Source organism: Hipposideros armiger, unplaced genomic scaffold, assembly GCF_001890085.2.
Source record: "Hipposideros armiger isolate ML-2016 unplaced genomic scaffold, ASM189008v1 scaffold_876, whole genome shotgun sequence".
Lineage (NCBI taxonomy): Eukaryota > Metazoa > Chordata > Mammalia > Chiroptera > Hipposideridae > Hipposideros > Hipposideros armiger.
The window spans coordinates 537,681-562,943 of NW_017732226.1; the positions used below are offsets into that span (position 1 = coordinate 537,681).

The following is a 25,263-nucleotide window of genomic DNA, read 5'->3' on the forward strand; positions in this document are numbered from 1 at the left end:
CCCATCAGTGTCACCGAGTACAATCCAGTCAGTAGCCTGACCTGGAGCTTGCTGGTCATTAAGAACTTCATCAACCTGAAAAGGCAACTGCAAACATGCATTTATATATACAGTTCTAAATTGGTTCAGTGTAAAAAACAATGAACCAATTTAGAACTGTATATATAAATAGTGAAGCAAATCATACTAGAGTTGTAATATGTGGATTCTATGAATATTTGCTGTTTCAAATTTTTAAAATAGTTAAGAAAATTTGCCCTTTTAGATAACGTTTCTACTTTGTGATTCAAATTTGAAATGTATAATTAAGTAATTGATTTCAATGTGTAGTGTTAAAATTACATTTAACTTAGATAATTTCATATGGTAGAAGCTACCAGTTGCCACCAATTGTCCATTTCCCCTTTTTCTTTAGCTGTAAAAATCATAATTTTTAGTTGTAAGTCTAAAAGACCATAAAACCCTTTACTCTGCTCAAGTTATTTGTAACTTCGGGACTAAGTGTTAAGTATTTGATGTAAGTATAGTGTTGTGTAAAGCTTTCTGAAAGTGTCTTTGGAGGCACAGAGTTTTGCTGTTGTTCTTCTTTTCTCTATTCTGTTCACTGGACTTCAGTGCTAGTGACTCCAGCTCAAGAGGGCACTGTAGGTGGTGAACAAACAATGCAATATACAGATGATGTGTTATAGAAATGAGCACTTGAAACCTGTATAAGTTTACTAACCAATGTCACTACAACAAATTTAATTCAAAAAACAAAAAAGCAGGCCACTGCAGACTGGGAAGATGAGGGTTTGAGGTTAGTGATGAAAGAATAGGAAACTGGGAGGAGCCTGAGTTAGTGAGGACGTCAGAGAGGCGCAATATTAGCTGCTCGTTTCCTAATTCCAGATTTCCTTTATAGGAAAAAAACTGTCATCCTTATTTAATTTATTATTATTTTGGGATTTTATGTTCCATGAAGATAAGGAATATGCTAAACTAATTTATATTACAACTCAGGGCAATTCAAAGGTCTTAAAAATCACTGCAACAACTTTTACTTTATTAGTTTTATTAAGCTATTTAAGTATGCATGAAGTGGTGCCTTTTTGACAAAATAATCACAAAGGAAGTTACGTCTATCAATTATTTTTAGTTATTTAACTAGTCAAGTTTGTAAAAAGTTCCATCTATTAATCAAAGCCTCCATCTCTTCTTAAAGTAATGACCAAAAGACGCTAGAGGTGCTTGATGTATACATAATATGATTTTGTAGATTGAATCCAGAATATAAAGAAACTAAACTTCTAATAATTTAATGTGCTAGACTTTTTGGGACAATAATAGCAAGAATATGTAGATACACACAAAAAACTTTTCTTAGTGAAAATGAGCATTTTCTAAAGTCAACCAAGGTTACATAATCAAAGTGATTTGGCCAAAACAGGCTAGTTGATAATTTGGGTTTTAAAGCAAGTATTTCCCCTGATTTTAAAAGAGTGCAGCATAATAGACTGTACATTGCATTTTAAGATTTGTATTTTTATCTCTAAAATATTAGTTATTATGCGATTCTTAATCTTTTTATACTGTTTTACTAATGAATTAACCTAACATTACTCTCACATAGAATTATAAAAATGTAAAAGCGTGTTCAATTACAGTAGATTAGATTTCTGACAAACATTTTTATATTACTAGAATATAATTTTGAACTAATATTAAATCACGTTACGTATCTTTGGATGCTTGGATCGGTTTTAACTAATGTGAAATTCTGAAATATGGTTATCACATATAGTTTTAAAACATATTCCTTTTATCATTATTTTTATATGTTCTAGAGTAGCTAAATCATTGGGTCATGTTTGCAAATGTCATCGTTTTTGTTTTTTTAAGAAATTGTAAAAAGAATATGCACGGCCATAGGGCATGATATTATTTCTACTGTTAGCTTTGTTGGTGTTTCAGACAGACTTAAATCACATTTCACTCTGTAACGAAGAAGTTAGTTATCAAAAGTCATGTTATTATAGGCGATTGAAAATACATTAGGATCAGTATTTACTGACAGACAAGGAAAAAAAGTGTATGCAAAGAAAGGGAATGTGCTTTTGTTTAAGAGTAAAAGAGACTAGTTTAATCCTAAAGTATCTGATGTTTTCAGAATATGATATAAAATCATGAATGATCAAATCTGAAGCAATATATTATAGAAAGCTGTACGTTTCTGGAATGAGAATTTAATTATCTTAGATTATAGTTTGAATCTGGGAAAAAAGGCATAGAAATTTATTAAAATTTTGCCAAGATTAGGTCAGTTTTGGTGGTTGCTTCATTAAGACCAATAATGTTAAAGAAGTTTCTGAATCTTTTACTGCCAGATACTAAAAATGCAAAACTAGATATCTTATTTTTAATAAAAATAATAAATGAATCTTGGACTACTTGGTCTGATCTTAACAAGAAATAATAAAAGGTTATTTTTTTTAACTTCCATGTCATCTACTCAGGTAGCCAAGATGCTATAGTTCACCAGAATAACTTTATATGCATTGTGCTGAATTTGTCATCCTCTGGATTATTTCTTCACCTCTGTAAGAGCTAAAATAACTTAAGATTGATTCTTATTTTCTATGTTAATTTAACATATTGTATTGTTCCTTGTTCAATAATAGTCAAGCTACAACCTTTCCTTGTTCTCTGATACTGATGCCCCTATCTTAATCAAGTGAATAAATCTCTAATAACTCTTTTATATTGCCGTCCTAAGATTAGGTCCTAAATTTAGAAAATACAATTTTCCGGGTGTATTTTATACCTAACATTATCTTTGTGATATCTCACACAGCCACATGAAAATCACAAATGTCTGTTCTTTCATTCTATAAAGTAATTAATGCTAAAAGTAATTGTACTTGTTTGATATGCTCCACATTTCTTACACAATTTAGTACTTTTGTGAGAGTTACAAGAGAAGATTTCAAATAAAGGAGCTTCCCAAGAGAATTTTGTTCAGGTAAAATATATATTTATAAACCTCCAGAGTGTATAACCTCTGAAATACATATATTACACATACATACATGTATGCATGTGCACACATGCATGCACACACACACATACACACACTTAAGAGATATATACATATACAGAAATGTGCATATCTCAGAGACTGTGCACTCAGGAGATTTATTAATACCCTTATTGTGTATGGTTAACTTCAGGAAAATATTATCACAAATTCTTAGGAACAGTTATATGTTATACTCTAATAGGATATTTTATTATTCACCATTCTGATATGTTTCTCTCTAGAAAATGTACCACAGCTACTTCACTGTGTCCTCTCCACAACAGGTAAGCTTTACTTCTTTTTCATGCTTCTCTAAAAGCCCTGTTATAAGCAATAAGCTAGAAATTAGACTATTAACAAAGAAAGGTAGTTTCAGGACCTCAACAGAAAGAACAGAGGAATGTTAGAAATTACATAGAAAGAATACAGAACTAACTGACAGATTTTATTCTTTCATTTGACTCTTGAAGGGGATAAGAAGTTTAGAGCAGGGAGATCAAGATTTGAAATCGGCTGGAATTGGGCTGATATCCATCTGCTCTCCAATAGAATGTGAACTTGGGCATTCTGTGAACAATCCTAAACTCTTATTAGCTACACTTTCCCTTAGATATCACATGGGAAAAATGACTCCCTATGTCATGTATGTAAACGGTTTAGTTCAATAACTGGCATGTAATAAGAATTAATACATTATAAATCTTATCTTAAAAAGGAAATTCAAAGGGGGGACAATAAAATTATATCTCAGCTACTCTGACATGTTTCATACTATTTACATTTAATTATAGAGAAACATTGAGTGGATGAAACTGACTATTAATATTAAACTATCAGTACATGGCATCTCTATATTTGTGCATCTTTACATTCTCATTCCTCATGTGAGAACTTTAAAAGTCACCATGTATCTTCAACTGCACGTTGAAGTTGTAAAAACAAGAGTTCTTAAATTTTGAAGCATATCAGAGTCAGCTATGGAATTTTTAAATCAGATATGGGCCCTCTTATCCTAGATCTGCTGAATCAGAATGTCTGAAGTATTTTTACAAATCACCACCAAAGAATTCAAAGAGTGGCAAAAGACTGATCACATTTACTGAAGATTTTATATGAAGGACTCTGCCAGTGTACTCATTTTCTGGCTTTACCAAACAAATGAGTTTGTGAAGACATAAAATCAGGAGAGATCATTTTACTTGAATACTCCAAAGATGGCACTTTCCTCAAAGACAAATAATGAAGTAATGCCCAGAACTCAAGAATTAATTACAAGACCTGACTTGCTTTACAAATACAAAAGTTTATAACCACAACATAAAACATCAATTGCAAATGCTGTTATAAAAAAAATGTAATAAAAATATAATACTATCCTAGTATAAATTATTAGCAAATAATTTACTAAAAATAAAGTGTTACTTTAAAAAACAGGAAAACAAAGAATTGTATGAGATTCCAGATGGCTTACATTCAGGGGCATTTTATTTTTAACCCATTCTGGCCATGACATATTTCCTTAGTGACAATAGCATGGTCTTCATCAAAGTGTGAGGTTTAGGAAATATATCTATGTATAAAAGAGGGCAGCTTTCAGCAGTCATATAAGTATGACTTTGGATATATGTATGGCATATTCTGCTAACCACAACACAATTCCCAAGTGGTGGCAGTTAGGAGATCACTTCAGAGTCATCAAAAAAAGAGCACTTTGCAGGACAAGTACAATTATGAAGATTGAATTTTAATAGTTACAACATAACTATTCAGCTATTATGCTAGGCTCTTTATGTTTTAAAATTCTTAACAAAATCCCCTGGACAAGTATTATCATCCCATGGTGCCTCAAAAAAAAAACTAAGAAATTTGTGTAAGTTCACATAGTGGGCAAATGGTAAATTCATGATTGAAACTTTTTTTTTTTTAAATACTGACTTATTTTTTCAATAATCCACATAGTTTTAAAAATATAAACTACTACCTAGTAATCCTCCCAAGTGTTATGTATAGAGTAGATGCTTACAAAGTAATAAGTTTTAAGAGGTTAAAAAAAGAAAGTTATCGGGCCGGCTGAGTGGCTCAGTTGATTAAGAGTTGGCTTGGGAGCGCAAGCTCTGAGGAGCAGGGCCTCTGGTTTGGTTCCCACATGGGCCAGTGATGCTGTGACCTCTATAGTTAAGATGGTGAACAACAACTCAACCTGGAGCTGGGCTGCCATAAGTGGCCGACAATGGTGTAGGCTGCAGTGGGGCTGCAGTGGGCTGCTGTGAGCTACCATGAGTGGCTGACAGCCAACGTGAGAGGCCGGCAGACAGTGTGAGCAGCTGGCAAAGCTGCCATGAGCATCTGTCCATCGGCTGGTGACCGACTGCCTCAGCCAGGAAGAGCACAATGATAATACCAACATGGACCATGAAGCGACATCCTCCACAACTAGAATGAAGAACAAAAGGACAGCAACTTGTCTGTTCCCCTTCCCCCAATTCCCCAATGCTGTTCCCTCCCCCAATTCCCCAATTAAATCTTTAAGAAAAAAGAAAGTTATCACATGCTTTTAAGATTGCTAGGGATCACTTTGAGGGGTAAAAAGCATAACTATTGTACTGTGTTGTACAGATGAAACGAATTTAAAAGTGTTTATTTCACAATAAAAAAAAGAAATGTAAAAAAAAATTGCTAGGGAAAAAATACTGAAAGAAGTGATAATTTCTTCTAGATGGAAATATCTGTGACATTTTTATTTCTATTTTTCAGTCCCAAGAGCAATGCATAGAATATTCAACAAGGAATGTTCTGTTAGTAATTGTTTTATTACTTGAGAACACATTTTGCATATATATATATATATATATATATATATATATATATATATATATATCCAAAAAAAGTATACACATTTTAAGAAAGAAAAACTGTATTAAAATTGTAATACTCAATATACACCAATAACAAAATATGACCACAAGTCACGTTTGACTTCTGCAATTACAAGAGGTGCTCAAAGTGGTTACCATCAGCGTCCAGACATTTCTGATTATGGCTAACTACTTACTGCTTGAGCAACGTTGACCAAAGTGTCCACTTGTATACATTTTTTTTGGCGTATATATAATTAAACATTCCTTTCTTAAAGACTCCAAATCTCCAAATGCTCATTTGGAAAAATAAATAAACCTCAAAGTCCAGTTCAGTGAATGTGATTAAGTTCATCTGTAAAAATCAAAATGACCCTGGCATAATTTTCATAATTTTTTCTGAAAAGCCAAAGTTCTGGTTTTTGCTTTCACTTTTAGAACCATGTTTTTAAAGTGTCCCTATTTGCTCATGACTGATTTCTCTGCAAAATGAAGAGAAAAAATCTCATTGAAAAATCACTTGTAACCCATTGAGAATCCGAGTTTACATATTTGGAAAAGGTTAGTTATGAAAGTCCATAATGTAATCCAAGCTTATATTACACATTCTCTGATTATCAAATTCAGTGATCCATCATTTATTACTTTCTCATATGTAGTGTTACAGTTCTTTAAGAACTGTTTCTGTTCCCCATTAGGAGAAAGGTGGCTACAATAACAGCAAAACTTTATATCTTAAGTGTAATATAAGACTTCAAGTTGAACCCTATTTCAAGGAGTAACTTAAAATGCCAGTATCACACAGAGTCCCTTGAATAATGGATGAGGTAGGATGTGTCAACATGAACAGACATTCATCTCTATGCACACTAAAGTGAGAGAGACAAAGACCTCTACCATTCCCAGTGGACAGATGTGCCAAGGCATTCAACTATCAAAGAAGCTGGTTGAGGCGGATACTATGACTCTTCCGGTCAGTAAATCATTTCCCAACTGTATATGGTTCAAAGTAAAATTTACAAAATGATCACAAAGAAGCAAGGCATGGTAGACTACAGTAGCTATTGTCTTTGGCTGCCCAGCTAACATATCATTTGACTAGCTCTAATGAATGTATTTTCTTTCCTCTAGAGAAAGGCATCTTGGAAGGGATACATTGGGGCACCTCCCACTTCTACTCAACCATGTGGAACCATTATTTTACACGATAGTCCCTATTTTCACTAAGCGCAGGTGATGGCATACGATACTTGGAATCCCCACCTAAATTTTCTACATTAGAAGAGAATGGATATACCTCTTTTGGTTTTGAAGCTAACTTTAAAAGTGTGAGTCCAAGGAGAGCAACTCCAAAGAGATAACTTGTCTGGAACAGATGACAATGGTGAACTTTACCTGAGTCCTGTGATCCTAGAAAACAGTGAAGGTTAAGAAATGCATTCACCCTTTTGTTTTCCAGAGAATGGGTTACCACAGAGAAGCACCCTTACCCATGACTTAGATAAGAAACAATGATACTCCTTCCTCTGTTGATATGCAAAGGCCAGAGGCTCTCCAAATTCATGTTCTCTTCCTTGTACATGATCAGCTTAACTGTTTTATCCTCATCAACCAACTGGAGCAAATACTTGTTAACTAAACATTGATTAACTTCCCCCAGGCTCCTGAACTTTGACCCATCTTCAGCCTGTTCACCCAATCCCACCTGAGAACATGCTGGCCTCAGGGTAAAACTTCTTTTCTGATCTGCTATCAATTCATGCCACCCTTTCAGCCCATTTCTAACATTGCTTAGGTAAAAATCCTCTTTACCTAACCCTTGTAAGGCTGGCAGATCTTGTGGTCAGTCTTCTCCCTGTTGTGATGGTTCGTTTCCTGTCTTTCAAAAATCTTTTTGAATGAAGTCTCTCCTTAATAACTTCAGATTTCTTTTTGATTTGACAGCGAGGATGAGGGTCGCCATCAAGGAAATCAGAGGCAAGGAAGGATGGGAAGTAAAAGAGGGTATCTTGGTGGTACTGAATCTGCATCGGTTCCTGGAGCCCTAATCCCTGATGCCTATTAATTGTATAACCCAGAACCTTTGACTTTAATAACGACTTCATGGTCCAGTAAGGTTTACCTGCACCAGAAAACCTCTCTTTCTCCCAGTTCTATGCTTTCTCTGGCAGTGTAGACAATATTTTGTATTTGTGGTCCTAAACTTTCTATAATTTTAATGTCATGGATTGAAATTCTTTTCGTTCTGGCACACAGAGCATGAGAATCAGGGCGAAAAGTGGTAATAATAGTCAAAGATCCCTACAAAGGAATTTCTCTTCCAGTGTACTTTTCAAGTCCATATTGAAATTTACACATGCTTCCATGTTTAAAAGAACTTCTACAAAAATGCATAAGCATGTGGATATGAATGATAACGTATGTGGGGCAGTATAATAGAGAAAGAAAGACACATCCTTTGTAGCAATGCAGTTGAGTTTATAATGCAGTTGTGTTATCTTTTCTAAGATAACTTCTGCATCTGTAAGAAATATATATTTCCTCTCTTATTAGATTTTTATGTTGATTAAATGAGATAATACTGAAATGGTTTGCATAGAACTTGGCCCATAATAAGCACTGAATACATAATATTTGTTCAGATTATTAATTGCCTTTGTAAATTGAAGAGTAGCATTCAGAAATAAGAGAGTATATTAATATTTCCTTTAGAGGGGTGCACATTATGATCTCTGTTCCTTCCACGGAGAGAATAGAAGTTATAGAGAAGACAGAAAGGGAGCTTTTAGTTTTACTATTCATCACACATTTCAAACTTGTCATCACCTCTGATTCTCTCACTAACCACCTTTGCCTGATCTCCTGCCATTTATTCAATATTTATGAGATCTAGCGAGGTCTATGGTCAAAACTTTAACATTCCACTCTTTTGGTTCAGTCTCACATTATCTAACTGTCTCTCATCTGGATTTTTTAATAGCCTGATTCTTGGTCTTTTATAAACCAGATTTTTCTTTCACACACTCCTTTGAATGTCCCTTCCTCTTAATAATAATCTGTGAGCATTCCACTATTATCTTAACAAAATTATTGCAGAAATTTTAACAATAAAATTCTGTTTCAGATAAGGGTAAAATTCTGGACTCTGGGTAAGATGTAAAAACTAGATTTGATTTTTAGGCCATTGTCTCTCACAGGGAAAGATTATGCTGTACATTTGGGAAGAAGTTTGCCTAAGGGTGTTGTGTAGCCAAACAGGTGGGCTCTGGCAAGTACTGTTTCCTGCCATTCACTGTCATCCTTCTTCCCTCCTCACTAGAAGCGCTTTGATTCTCTGGGAAGTGGCAATGTTCCCAGCTTAAAATTAAATTTCCTAGATTCTCTTGCAACTAAGTTTTCAATATGACACAATTCTGGACAATGAACCTGAAAAGGAAGTCTGCTAGGGAGAGTTTTGTTTTCCCTAGGTAGGCATTACCCTTTCCTCTTTGTTACCTCCTTCTTCCTGTTAATTCCTGAAATGTGTCTGTGCTGTTTTGAGATATAGAAACTACCCTGTGGCAATGAAGACAAACACCACACTTTAAGGCTACCAGAGTAGAAAGATAGAAGGAGGCTAGGATATTTGTGATATGGGGCTGCTGCACTAGCCCGGAGCTGCCTAGCTCCAGACTTCTTTCATTGTTCAAAGATCATCTTTTATTTAAGTCACTGTTTCTGGAAGTTTGTGTTCATACTTTTTTGTTTTCTTCTTCAAAACATCCAGGATGCTCTAATAATTCTCATAACTATTTTCAGCTTTTCTCTAACATTTCTACTAAATTTAGCCCTGAACACCAGGATGATGGAAATTTAAAATTTTCTTAGCAAATCAGAAATGATTTATCTTAAAAGTACAAATAGGAATAAAGTATTGTTTTGTATTTAACTAGAGCTATGTATGCATTAGCAGTAAGTACATTAGCAAGGAATGCTTAAAGCAATGAACAAAAAAGCCATTTTTTTGTCATTTAGGAGAGGACAGGACTCTAGGATAAATCCCTCCAGAGAAGCTTCCATATGGTACAGGAGAAAACAAAAGCAAGGATGGTTATAATGGAAGAATCACGCATTGGCCGTTTAAGCGTTTAGTGGTGAAAAAGACTTAAGAATAGTAGGGAATTACAAAAGAAACTATGTTCAGAGCAGAATAAAAATATTTCTCTAATTTTCCTGCAGCAGTTTGCAAACCTATAGTGTTTTGTTACTAATTCACAACTAATATGGTCAATGCCACATTATTACATCTAAAGTGATAATTACTTTCCACAATGTTTATTCCACAACTTTGAAAAGAGTCTCACAGTCCAGTCTAATGCCAAAATCCTGTTCTTCTTTCTATTTTTTGATGCACCATATATTTTATAAACAAACCCAATAACAGATGAAAAGAAAGGTCACCCATGTTTTATATATATATAAAGCACAAACCTATATATGATTTGTGTTGTTCATTTTTTTTAACTAAAGCATAACCCTTCTATACATACTAGTCTATGAATTACATTTTTAAAATATGTTATGATCATCTTAAGGTAAGAAAATACTATTTATATTTTCTAGTGTCTGCATCCATATATGTCCATAATTTTGTACGAATTGGAGTATATAATACATGCTAGATTGGTTTTCTTAATGTGATCCTTTTGCTGTTTTGTTCCCCTCCTTCTTCTGAGTTCCTACTCCCTTTTTGCTGCCTCCTCCTCCTCTGTCTTCCTCACTTTCTTCTTTAATGAACTACTCCTCCCTCTGGTAAACATAATCAAGTTTGGGATGAGATTGTTTAAATTCAAATTCTGAGGGCTGGCCGAGTGGCTCAGCTGGTTAAGAGCTTGCTCAAGAGTGCCAGCTCAGCAACAGGGTCACTGGTTTGATTCCCACATGGGCCTGAGCTGAGCTGCCAACAGATGGCAGGATGGCCCAGCTAAAAGTAAATAAATAAATAAAAATAAAAGCATAAAAAATAAATTCAAATTCTGGGTCCACCAGTTATGTAGCCTTAGCAAGATACCATTTCCTACTTGTAACATAAGGATAATAGTAGTCTCTACATTATAAGGTTATTGTAATAAGAGTATGCATATATAAAAGGTACTTAAACTCTGAAAACATTTATCTGTGAAGATATATGGGCTCCGATGTTCATTGCAGTTTTATTCATGGTGGCCAAGACATGGAAACAACCAAAGTGTCTTTCGATAGGTGATTGGATAAAGAAAATGTGGTATCGGGCCGGCCGAGTGGCGCGATGGTTGAGAACTCGCTTGGGATGCCAGAGGGCCCCGGTTCGGATCCCACATATGAGGGCCAGTGACACTGCCCTCCACAGCTAAGATGCTGAACAACAGCTCAATCTGGAGCTGGGTTGCCATGAGTCGCCGGCGATGGTGTAGGCTGCAGCCCCTGTGGCAGTGTGTTGCCATGGGCTACCGTGTGTGGCCAGCAGCCAGCGTGAGCGGCCAGCAGCCGCAGTGAGCGGCCGTCCAGAAGCCGGCGACTGATCTGCCTCACCAGGGAAGAGCAATGATGGTGCCAACTTGGGCCAGTGAAGCAACGTCCTCCACAACTAGACTGAAGAACCAAAGGACAGCAACTTGTCTGTTCCCCTTCCCCCAATTCCCCAGCACTGTTCCCATCCCCCCAATTCCCCAATAAAAATCTTTAAAAAAAAAAAAAAAAGAAAATGTGGTATATATACACAATGGGATACTATTTTGCCATAAGAAAAGGTGAAATAATGCTATTTACGACAACATGGATGGATCCTGAGATTATAATGCTAAGCAAAGTCAGTCAGGCAGAAAAAGTCAAGAACCATATGATTTCACTGATATGTGGGATATGAAACTGAAAACAACAAAGGAACAAGACAAACAAATGAAGAAACAAAAATTCATAGACACAGACAATAGTTTAGTGGTTACCAGAAGGTAAGTGGGGTGGTAGATGAGGGTAAAAGTGATCCAATATATGGTGATGGAAGGAGAACTGACACTGGGTAGTGAGCACACAATGTGATTGATATACAAATGGTATATTACAGAACTGTACACCTGAAACCTATGTGACTTTATTAACAATTGTCACCTCAATAAACTTTAATTAAAAAAGGTACTTAGCACATTGACTAGTAAAAAGAAAATTTAAGCAACATGAACTGTTATTAACTATCCCCTGCTTACCTTTCCAGCTTTTCTTGCTACATTTATCACTTGTATAACACAACATTTCAGCCACACTGGCCTTCTCTCTGGTCCTTAAATAGGCCAAGCTGCTTTCGTAGTGGCTTAGCACTTGTTATCTCACTCTTCGTCTTTCACTTAATATTTACTCATGCATCATTTTTATCATCTTGCCCACTGAAACATAAGCTCTGAAAAAGTGGGAAGCTGGGGTTTCTTGTTCTACACTGTGTCTTTACTTCTTAATATCATGTATGAGATAGATTCCCTCATTTAACATGTACTTGTTGAAAGAATACATGACTTTGTTTTCTATTTAGCCTCAGAGTAACGCATAAAAATAGGTGTCATTTCCTCAATTTCATAAATAATAAAAGTGAAGCTAAATGTTTTCTTGAAAGTTGTAGTAATCTGTTGAATCGGGTTTGAATCCAAATTTCCTTTCTGTATGGCAAGTGTTCTTCTCACAGTTTCTTAAATGTTATTTATCTTTTTAATAGATACACATTCAGGCTCTTCAATGAGACTGTAAATCTCTTGAAATCATGCATTTTTCTGTTTTCAGTTTATATAACAATGCTTAGCTCATAATAAATGCACAATAAGCATTAGTTGTTACTGATGATTCTCCTTTATGGGATGGGTTTATGCTTTTGCCTCCTAATATATATATATATATATATATATATATATATACACATACACACACATGTATAATGGCTTTATGAGCTTACTATAAAATCTTGTTTGTGTAGGTGCTTGTGGTTAATTTTAATTTGGCAATAGTTATGCGCAGGATATAGATGGCACTCTTAGGAGACATTGATGGTTCTGAATCTGTATAGCCTGTCAAAAGTAAATCTCAGGCAAGGAAATGAGAGGCAGAAGACAAAGGGAAGAAACTACAATTAACGCTACAGCCATTCAGGAGACAGATGCTGCTTGTGAAGGAAGGGAAAGTAGGACAGGTACTGCACTGGGGTTATGGTGGGCAAAAGAAGGTAAGTGAGGTATTTCAGCCAGAAATAGACAAAACTAGAAACAGAGTACAAAGAATTAAAAAAAATAATAAATCAATAAATAACCTCAAGAATGCCAGTGCTTGGAATAAGCTTGACTCAGAGAGCTGTGCTGACCTGAAACTAAACCAAGAGATCTCTGAAACTTCTCTCTGAAGACAAACAGGAATGTCCCTACCTGTATATAGCCCATACTCTTTTGAATCATCAGGCTGATCAAACTATGGTTTGTGTAATATTTGACACTGAAAGTTAACTCCTTATATTTATGGCTAGCGAGAAATGAAGAGGAATCATATAGAATGTGAGGCAACCAGAGGTAAAAACATTTTTTACGTACATGTGGCTCTGAAGTAAAATTGAAGATGAAAATAAAACTATCATAGCTTCATTCATAAAAATTTTATAGGATAATATTCACATAACAGTGATTATGTAAAAATATATTTATGGCTATAGAATAATTTTTCAATTGCTGTGAGGGACAGGATTGGCTCTTCCAGGGGCTAGCAAATTTTTGAGACAGAACATACCCAAAGAGCCACATGTGGCTTGTGATCCACACTTTGCCGACCCCTGGTCTAGAACATGGATTTATATTTACAGGCAAAGTGTATGTTTCCATATATTTAGAGGGGATTTTCCTTGTTTCTCAACCACTGTTAATTAATACAATGTATGCCTTACTCATGTAATAAGACTCACAGATGACCTTTATCTCACATATACCAGGAGTATTCATGCCATCTCCGAATTTGTCTCAGAATTAAAAGGTAAATCTTTCTAGAGCCTTAATTGTAACTAATAGTCAATTATTTAAAAATTAAAATTTATGCTAAATTAATGATAGACGTACCATTCAGGACAATACTAAATTCACATTGATACTTAAAATACAACTTGCTACCTCAAAAATATTAATTTAAGCAGCATGCTTTTATAAAACTGAAATCCAAAAGATGATCTCTGAAGCCTTCTTAAAAAACAAAAAACAAACAAAAAAACGCAGATATGTAGTCATAAGAACGTTTACACAGTTTCCTATCAATGTTTCATTTGACTACAATGAAAAAGATAATATATGCAAAATAGGGCTTTCCAATCAGAGAAATATATAAGGTTAGCAGCTTAATTAGGATTATGTGGAAAGACAATAATTATCTCTTTTTCAACTTCAAGTTGCTAGTATTTAGTCTCCTCATCAGATATAATTTATTTTGCCTCTACTGAAAAAGCAGCAATGAGAATATGGTAAAGGATCAAAAGATATAGACAAAAATGATATTGTGTGAGACTCAGCAGCATTTTGAAACAGACTGAAGTGGAACTGAAATAATTACTTCTCTTCTGGGACTCAAAGATTTCAAAGAAACTAATGGTATTACGTAACTGACAACCTATTCATTGTGGAACTTCATTTGAGACACATCAGGATTCAAGGTGTCAAAAGAATGCCCAAATAATACAAATGAAACATTTACTTTCATGTTCGCTATTCCTCACAGGATGAAAATCTAAGCAGAGGTTTTAACTGGTCATTAATAGTACAAACATAGAAAGAAAAACTTTGCATATAACAGGGCTCCATGAAGCTTATTCACTACAAAGAAATTTTAAACTGCTTCTAAGATTTGTGGTGAAGTCTCAAGGGTAGCATTTAAGCTCTTCACTTTATTTCTAATTTTCTTATAAGTTTTAGTCTGACTGTTGTCACTAAGTGTCCTACATGCCTAAATAAACTTTTAAGGATAGTAAATGAACATAGAGCTTATTGATAAGATGCCAATTCCTCACTAATAATGCCCACACCCTTTCTGTCTTAAGATAGTAAGATAAAACCCATCATGTCAATCAATACTTTCACCAAAACATGCTTATATAAACAAGACCATGCCACCAAGTAAAATGAATATGCTTTCAAGGATTTTTCTGAAATGTAAATCCACTAATATCAAATCTTCCATTTTTATTAATGATGTTTTGAAGATAATGCAATATAACAATAAGACCACTGATTATAATTTTGATGGCACCACACTATCAAACTTTCAGGGACTCAGTATTAATTTATGATTGGAAGCAATCATGTTCACATCGACTTTTGGAATGATTTCAGTAATCATGTATTATGCATTAAATGAGGCAGTAATATCACCAAGCCAAATTACATGAGTTAACGTATTTTCTGATTTTCTTTTTTTCATGGAGCACATTTTTTTCAAATGATAAAATTATCTGACATTATAAACAAACATACATATACACACATAGTCATCTATTCAAATTCTGAATTATGCAAACTTGGATATTGAGTGATAAACAGGAAGAATTATCCTCAGTAAATTATAGGTTGCTAGAAGAAATCATTATCAACTGATATGTTAGTACATCAATAAAAAATATTAAAAAAAAGATAGAAAACGTTTCTGTCTAATCTACATATATTCAATCAACATCCATTTTCTCTACTCCTTCAAACACATTTGTTATCGCTCATTTGCTCCCACCAAGTTTTTGCCGTATCTTAAAACTTACCAGCAATATTCGTCCTTGGAGCCTTTGAATTTCTTTTTTCTTCTGTCTGTAAAGTACAGTTTCTGGCTAAATTCACGGCTCACATCTTCAGTCTTAATTTTGTACAGGGGTCTGCTTAAATGTGGTCTCCTCAGAGAAACATTCCTCTACCTGAGATAGAGCAGCTGACTGCCTCCCCACTTGTCCACACTACTCCGCTTTCTTGCTCCGCCTCCCTTTTTCTCCCTCGAGATGGGGCCCACCTCTGTCCTCCAGGTGGGGACGGTTTTACCTATTTTCTTTCCTGATGCCTCCTCAATGTTCAGAATAGGGCCTCACACAAAATAAAGCATCAGTAAGTTTATCTTGAAGAAATTACTAAAATGATTACATAATGATTAAATGATGAGTGACTGAAATAACAGCAACAATGACTATTGTATGGCATGTGTTAGTGATGGTTGGCACTAGAAGAAGAGATCATTGTAATCAGGTGGTCTCCTTCGTTTACCTTCTATCACTGCCATTTTGTTGTAAAGTGGAAAACAGAAACGGGGAGGATAATTTTCCTGGTAAGCCACAACTGGTAGCTATTCCTTTCCTACTCAAAACCATTTTAAGAGGCAATCCTCTCAGTACACATGTCTGACTGTTGAAATCACTGTTTTGTAGATTTGTAAAATTTCAAAAGCAAACAAAGAGAAAAATACCAGCGAGAGCAAGAGTATGTAAAAGAAGATTGTTTAATGCTGTTATAATTGAAAGAGGCTTGTTTCTAGGGGTCCTCAGTTAAGGAGATTTCAGTGCTAACCAGCCAGTGCTTAAGACTTGAGAACCAAAGTTCTTGTCTGGCAAAATGCAGCCTCTAGCAGACAAAAAACAAGTACGGTAATACCTTGGTTTGCGAGCATCATTTGTTCCGGAAACAAACTACTTGTATTGCAAGACATCGCTCATTTACCAAGTTAAAATGTGTTAGAAGTGTTTGTTCGTCTTGCAGAACACTCGCAAACCAAGCTACTCGCAACCCAAGGTTTCACTGAACTAATATTAAAACACCCTGCCTCTGGTCATGAATGGCAAGTAGTTTAGGTAGATTAACAAGAAAGCACCTTTGGCATATCATCTTATATCCATATTCTGTTTAAGAAACCCATTTGTATTTTAACCAAGCTAAGTGTACTTTAATGATGCATAGCTATGACAATTGCCCGTCATTTATTATTGAGTTCAATTAAGAGATTCCCTTTTAGTTGTTCTAAGGAATAATCATGTACTATTTGCTTAAACTGCACCACCTAATATGAATATAAATAAATGCTAGTGCATACTTCACAGATTTAGGTGATAGCTATAGATGAAGTACTTTCATATTGATTAATCCACCCAGTGCATTTATAAGCATATTTAATTGAATTCCATTAGCAATTCCCATTATAAATATGTGTATTTGAACGTTTGTTTTGCAAACTGCTGTAGGAGGTATTTTAAGTTCAAGAAAGTTTCAAATCATCTGAGGATTACTGTTTTCATCCAGTGATTGCTAAAAACCTTTACACTGCAGATTACTCTATTCGAAAGCAAGAAAAGTGACCCATTTTAGGTTTCCAGTGTTCTCACAGAGAGGAAAACCCTTCTCCCTGTTGCCTCAGCAAGAAAGATCAATAAACTAGCAGCTGATATTTGCTCATGAGGAACACAAGTGATAAAACTGTTACGGTAAAGGGAAATTTGGGAAAGAAAGTCGTTGGTTGGGTGGATGGGCTAAGAGAATGGAGGAATCTAAAGCCTCAAGAGAACATGCTTGAGGAAGAACAGATGTAGGCATTGCTTAGGAAGGTTCTAGAAAGAGGAAAACCCAGAAGCTTTATTTTAAAACCAGTTAATTGAACTTTGGTGCTTCTTCCATCCATAAATTCCTTACTAATTTCCATCAAGGACTCTCTCCAACTAAACTCAAAAATTATACAACTTAAGTATAAACAGTGTGTTGGATAGGCTAAAAAAAAAAAAGGCTCAAAACCAAGACCCCTCATTCCCTTTCAAAAAATGTGTCTCTCTATGGATGCTCCATTCCTCATGTAGAAGAATCTTTGTCTTTTTCATCATTCTAATTTACTTCTATCATCCTTGTTGCCTAAATTAAAAGTCGAAATACTGGTGGCCTGTGAGCCATATGAGTCACACAGATGTGTCTCATATCGCTCACAAAAGGAATCAAAATTTAAATTAGAATGATCTCTAATACACAGGACTTCCTATTATTCTGGAAAAAAAATGGAGAATCTTCTTTTCTACATGGTTACAAATGAATAGAACATAACAGGCCTTCCTTCCTCCTACTACACAAGCCCATTCTTACTCCCCACCCAGGCCCATGGACCATGGTCCAACAGTCTATGCACATGAAATCAATATTAGTTTAGTTTTTTGCCTTAGTAACTTGTGATTTAGATGCTCTCTCTATAGAAAAAAAAATGGTTCATTATAACAATATCATCTGGGATTAGTGTGTGTGTGTGTGTGTGTGTGTGTGAGAGAGAGAGAGAGAGAGAGAGAAAGAGAGAGATGTAATTTAATTCTATATAATTCAGATTAATTCCTATTAGACATGAGATTAAAATAAAGAATTTAAACACAAAAAAATCAAAATTAGAATAGAGTGTTTTTTCTTAAATGTGTTTTTCATTTCTTCTGAAACCAGGAGTTATTTTGCATGATTGAATCTTTTCATTATCATTAATAACATCATCATTCTGAAATCTAAACAGTAAATGAGGGGTCACTAACTTTTACAGAGCCGTTTTCCTTGTATGAAACGTCCTAGCTTGCTGGCCTTTTTGTCTTCTGTCTGCTTTGTGAACTTCTCCTGTCCCTTGTTTTATGATCATTCCATTAGCTCCAGCAATCCCATTGCATATTGGGTGCTATTTAGTAAACAAATGAGAAAAGGAAGATCATAAATGAAATATATGAGTAAATGTCAATAAAATTCTAGGTAACTGGAGGAGAGAAGTAACCTATTTCACTAATGCTTAGAAACTTTTTGATTTAGTTTCCATTGCAGAGTTATATATTCAGAAGTTTTGCAGCTGCTGACCTTTTAGAAAATGATTCTTTGGCACAAATAAAAAGAAGCAGGATGCATCACTGCATATACAGCTTCACCAGTATTGAGCAGAGCCGAATTGTTTTCTACTTACAACAGTTGTCTTACTAATAAGAGGATTAAAATATATGAGAGATGGGCATTTTTTTTACACCTACTTAGGTCTAATATTGGCAAAAGTATTTTGGATAGTTTCATTTTACTCTTCCATAATTTATGGAAAAATTCTATTCCTCATCAATGTGTATACCTTTTGCTGAAAATAACTCAGAATGACTTAAAGATGACTGGGAAAAGTAAACAGCAAAATGATGGGAATTTGGACTCATGATTTTAGTGCCATGCAATACATCCATAAGCAGTCTAGCCAGAAGGCTACTCATGTCTTATAAGAGTTGCTATTTCGGGAGTTAAGCATCAAATAAGCATGTTATAAAATTATAGAACAACAGGAAAAAAAATTCTCTTATATATCTATATAAACAAAATTGCCATATTGAGCTAATGGTCATTTGCTTGATGTTAACATTGATGATCTTATATAACCCCATATAAAGCATTTGTCTTATTTTAATATTTTATAAGCTTGTACAGTCATCTATTACTTTGTCTTAATCTTTATAGAACTTCTATTATTGTGAGAGTTGCTGTGTTCCATAAGTGTATAGTCTACTGCATATGACCATATTTTCTTTTGTCTTAAATTTGCCTTTGAATTTTTCCATATTTCAGATGTAGAATGATTCTGAGATTTGTTGATGAAAGCCATCAAGGAAAGAGACAAATGCTATTTAACTTAACAATAAGACAATAACACAGAATAGAGGTGAGACAAAAGTGCCTACAGAAAGTAATTGTTTATTTAAAACCAAACAATTAGAATGCTCTCTCCCCATAAGACATATGTACTAGGTCCCCCTCTCCCTTTTATTTTCATGAGTACATTTCTATACAATTTTTCAAAAGCTTAATATCTAAGAGTATATCCTGTAATTCATATTTTATTTAATATGTAAATTATGTAGGCCATAATTTGTTATGTGCCTTATTGGAAATAACCAAAATACTTATCATAGAACTGAGAGAGAGAGGGAGAAAGAGAGAGAGAGAGAGAGAGAGAGAGAGAGAGAGAGAGAGAGAGAGAGAGAGAGTTAAATCAGGATCATCTTCTTAAACTGGTGTTGTAGTTTAAATGCATTGAAAGAAACATGGCCTAAGGGCAGCTCTTTACTATGAATCTAAGAGATATGTAATTGGCAACTACAAAGAATGAAAAAACATCAACATAAAAATTTAATCTTCTCCTCTGCCAAGCCTAGTGACTTTGACAGTGGAAGGGAATGGATGCTGGAAAGCAATTTCTAAATGCCCCTCAATAAGTGTTGCAAATGTAGACCAACCCGTACAAACACTCTCTCCCTCCCCTGGCTGCATACTTGGACCAGAGAAACTCCAAGGAAAGGGTGACCATGTGAATCCATCATTCCTTTCTACAACCTCCTCTACCTCCCTGGAAGCCTGAGAGGATCTATAATGCTCAACTCAGTTCACACTCTGGCTCTGGAAATCACCCTGACAAGGATGGGAAAACATTTTTCATTGAATCAGCTGTGACACCTTTGTTGATGGCTGCTTTCAAACTATGAAGACCCTTAGCATCATCCTTCATTGCTCAATTTTGCTATGAGCTCACAATAGCATTTTAACTTTAAATCCATAAAGGACATTTAGGATAGGCCTTCTAATCTCTCACATGCACACTGATATCTTTTTGCCTCTGAATCTGTCCATTTTTGTATAACAATGGTGTTATGTTCAAACCATGATTTAAAAATTATTGTCTTATCCCCTTGACTCAGAACGGCCTATGCATTTATGCAGCTTCTGAGAATTAGCCTGATCAGTTGTTCTGAAGCCTGTTTGAATGTCACTCCATAGTTGTAAAGCAGCCAGAATGCTGATTTGGCTGGCATGCAGAGGAAGGCTTTAAATAGTTCCAGTGTATCTGCGCCTGACCTTTCTCCTTCCAGTAAGGACTCAATACCATAAGGAACTCAGAGTTCAGTGAAAGTAGAACATATATTTCCAGAAACACTATTTTAAGATTTCATTTTTTCTAGAGAAGTATTAGGTTCACAACAAAAGTGAGAGAAAAATACAAAGATTTCTCATCTACCCCTGCCCCCACACATGCATAGCCTCCCCCATTATCAACATCACTCAAAAGAATGGCACATTTTTTTACCAAGGATGACCCTTCATTGACACATCATAATCACCCAAAGTCTATAATTTACCTAAGATTTCACTCTTGGAGATATACATTCTATGGGTTTGTTCAAATGTATAACGACATACATCAATCATTAGGATACAAAATATTTTCACTGCCCTAAAAGTCTTCCGTGCTCTGTCTACTCATCTTTCCCCTGCCTACCTCTAGCAATGACTGATCTTTCCATTTTCTCCATAGTTTTGCTTGTGCCAGAGTGTCATATAGTGGACTCATACAGTAGGTAGCAGTATGTAGCCTTTTCAGATTGGCTTCTCTCCCTTAGTAATTAAGCACATCAGGTACCTCGATGCCTTTACATTGATTGATAGCTCATTTCTTTTTGCACTGAATTTGTCTGGATGTACCACAATTTATGTATGTACTCACTCACTGAAGGCCATCTTGATTGCTTCCAGTTTGGGGCAATTGTGAATAAAGTTGCCATAAACATCCATGTGCTGGTTTTTGCATGTACGTGAGTTTTCCAGAAAGAATTTTTACATATTCTCATTTTATTAAACAAGAGCAAATTTTTAGGTCTGTTTCTCTATATACCTTCTCACCTCTAAATGTAATTACACATTAAACATTCTCTAAATACAAGCTTGAGAGATTTCTGGTAGTGTTCAGGAACCAACATGTATGGTCTCTTTATGTATTAACTTTGTGTTCTTACAACATAACCTTGTTTTCTGGTAGTTGTAATAAAAATGAATGTCTGGTTGAGATCAAAAGTGATATAATGAATCTGTTATTAATATGCTGTTGAGGAAAATGACCAAAGAGGGAGAAAATCTAACAGGATCCAGGATGATAAAGACATTTATGGATCTCCACTTGTTAAATTTTTAATTAGTTCAAATGTACATACGTTGAAGTACATTTACTATACATATTCACAAAAAGGAAATGTTTCCATCTGAAAGAATATAAAAATCTTGAAAGGTGCAGATGCAAATGACAAATAATCGACATTCTATAAATGTACCTCAGTGACTTGTATAAGAAAATTAAGTATTGATTAAAGAAAAACAGTTATTTAAAATCTATACTTTAGCAGAGGATATATTTAGCAATTGAGATTGTTAAGCAGTACATATCAATAAAGTAAGCCAAAAGGTAAGCTGATACACAATACACTTACTAGTTTGGCTTAATAAAGGATTTGCCATGCCATACATTTAAGTAGCCCTGGAACCTTTAAAAATGAGTGCATATTATACAGGTAGAATACTCACATGATACCCCAGTGTTTTATTACTACCAATTAAAAGCTGCCAGAAAAGGGAAATCAAGAGAGTTTAAGAGCAGGACTAAAATTAACTGTCTAATTGGGGACTTTCTTAGATTGCCTGAAAAAAATATGGAAAACATTTTCACGGATTGTTTCTTTCAGACTTTCAAGACAAGGACGATTACACACTACATTATAATATCTGGCAGAGATTCATCAGAATTTATGTAAAAAAATGCAAAACGTGTAGTCTCTGAATTGTTATTTATATTCCTTGTGATGACACTCAAATGACTTAGGTAGCATTCTTAGTAGTTGGCAGTTTCTACAAAATATGCCAATTAAAGACTCCAACATCACTGCACCGTATCATGTCACATTCTTGTAAAACACAAATGTTGAGCTTTCACAGCAGGCCACCATACAGCACTGCTATGGCAACATCTCCATAGAGTTCCTGAGCTCCTTTGAAAAGAGGGATCAAATCAACATAAGAAGAGATGAAATATCATCATAGCCTTCGCTATAATTATCTGGCAGAATAAGCTCTGTATAGAACCACACATTAAAACAAAATTATTTAGTTAAACTAAATGTCTTAGTTCAGTTTGGCTTATATGTTCAAGAGAATTGGTGAACAATAAAAAAAATAAAACGTTGATTGGTCTTCTGTCTTTTTTTGTTTTGTTTTTTGGTCTCTGGTTAGAAAGGCCAACTGCTTTTACTGAGAACACTTAGAAAATACAGATTTGTTCACAGAAAAATGGTTCACCATAAATAAACCGTAATTCTACATGTGAGTCAGAAAATATTTCTGATAGAGAATTTTTGTATATGTATCCTTTTCTGCAGATACACATAAGGTTTATTTCCCATTTATTTAAATGTATAATAATAAGCATTATTAACTTCATATGCTTTCATGCTCAATAAGGGTTGACTACTTAAAAACAGTTTTTAAAAATCTTTTTTTTATTTATAAAAATGTTGCTAAAATTTAGTATAGACACTTAAAATTTGTTTAAACAGAGGCCAACAAACCTGCAGGTGTTTTTGGCCTATTCCAAATGAGTGGAAAAGAAAAAAAAGAAAAAAAAGTTTATGCCAACTCTTCGAAGGAGTAAAGGGAATGTTTCTAATGTAGCATGATGAATCCATGATGAAGTGAGAAATGCAGGTATTATGTATATTATAGAAATATTCAAAATATATGTAGGTTGAATTCTAGTAAAAAACACATCCTTTTATAATTAACATTTTTTTTTCTTAAGTATAAATCTGGAAAACACAGTGCTTAGAATAGACAGAAAGTACAAATCAAACAAGCATAACGGAAAGTCCACTACAGAATTAGTTGACAAAATGAGCCACAGAGCATTCTGACACTTGGAATAGTTTGAATTAGAAAACAACTTTCAAGAGATTATCATTTCACTCCTAACTAATAGGGGAGGAGAATCTTTAATTATTTTTATACTAAGTTTAGAGGGGCTAAAAGGGTGTTGCAAAAAATGTGCTGATTATATTTATTGTTTTTTGTTTGGATAAGGAAATTATCTTTTTGAAGAACTTAATACAAATTAGGTATTAGTTATTAATTATGGCAGATGAATGAAAATTCACACCTTTTCTTCTGTTCTATACTTTTCATAGTTTTTCTGTTCCTAAGCGCTTTGTTTTCCTATTCATGATTTCTAAATAGCCAAGTCTAATAGGCTATGGTTCCTAATCCTTGCCAGATTCAAGCCAATTTAAGTTAGCAGTGAACGGCTTACCTTGTGGTCCACATCTTCTGGAGGAACGTAATGTATTTCAGTTATGACCAGGTGATTGTAAGCATAATAGTTAACTCTACCTAGTGGCAAAGAAAAAAATCCCTGCTGGTATCTGGATGCCTTCTTGGACCAATCCTGAATCTAACGACTCCTTCACCATCAAAATGAAACATTTCTAGTCATTGAAAGAGTTTCTCATAATATAATCCAAGAAAAGCATTTCCAGGGTATGTCAATATTTAAACCCATAGAGGAAAGAAATTAAAGAGGGGCTGTTTGAAATTTGAGTTGAAGCTTTCAGTTAGTACTTTCACATATAACAAATCCAGCACTGAAATGAGAAGAAATCCCTCTTAGATAAGTCATTTGTGAAACATAAAGCTCACTCACCATTCCGACTCTCTTCATCAATAGCAACTATGGTAGCTGGTGGTCCTCCCCTGTTTAGTTTGCAGTCTAAAGAGGGAAAACAACCAAAGGTGAGAAGTCACTAGGGCAAGGGCACTCGCCCTGCGATCATATTCACTGAGATATATACTAATGCTTAAAAAGAAAAATCCCGCAATCAAATTAATATGCATCACTACTTTTAACATTTTATTTTTGTTTAACAAAATTCATAATGATTTCATAGATGCCTTCCCACATCACAACACAGTCACTTTGTACACCATGAAACCATTCAAATCTTACTGAGGAAACACCAGCAGAGACCACTGGAGAGCATAAATTCTTCCGGACAGAGATAATGGGATGGTAATTTAACCCAAAGAAATAACATAAAGGAATGATTAACAAGGATAAGTTGTAATTAAAACTTCACAACAGAAACAAACATAATTGGACTTTAAATGTGATAAAGAGTCTAATTAAAGAGAGTGAATAAAATTTTAACCATGTTCTAAAGGGAATGAAAACAAGGACGGACAAGCAATACATACGCAGGAGGTTGTTTGGAATTTTTTATTTTTGTCGTCTTACCCTCATATTGCCAGTCTGGAGTCAAAAGTATAGAGTCATCAGTGGAAGCAGATCAGAAAAATAGAAGAAAGGAAGAATATACATACATATTTAGTGAGGATACAGATATAAATAGAATTATATAGTAACAGATGTATCACCAAAAGATTTGTAGAAAAGAAATATATATAAAGTCCTTATAACACATTTTGTAATTCTAGTATAATATTACCACATTAACTT

The 25,263-nt window shown here is 34.6% G+C and overlaps 1 protein-coding gene across 1 annotated transcript in view; it reads right to left on the reverse strand.

Annotated features, from left to right (window-relative positions):
* Positions 1–25,056, reverse strand: part of PCDH15 (protocadherin related 15) — a gene marked incomplete at its 5' end in the record, with an annotated part of 518,446 nt that extends 493,390 nt beyond the window's left edge. Inside the window, 2 exon segments of the mRNA XM_019629964.1 lie at positions 24,451–24,516; positions 25,042–25,056.
* Between the last annotated feature and the right edge of the window lie 207 nt (positions 25,057–25,263).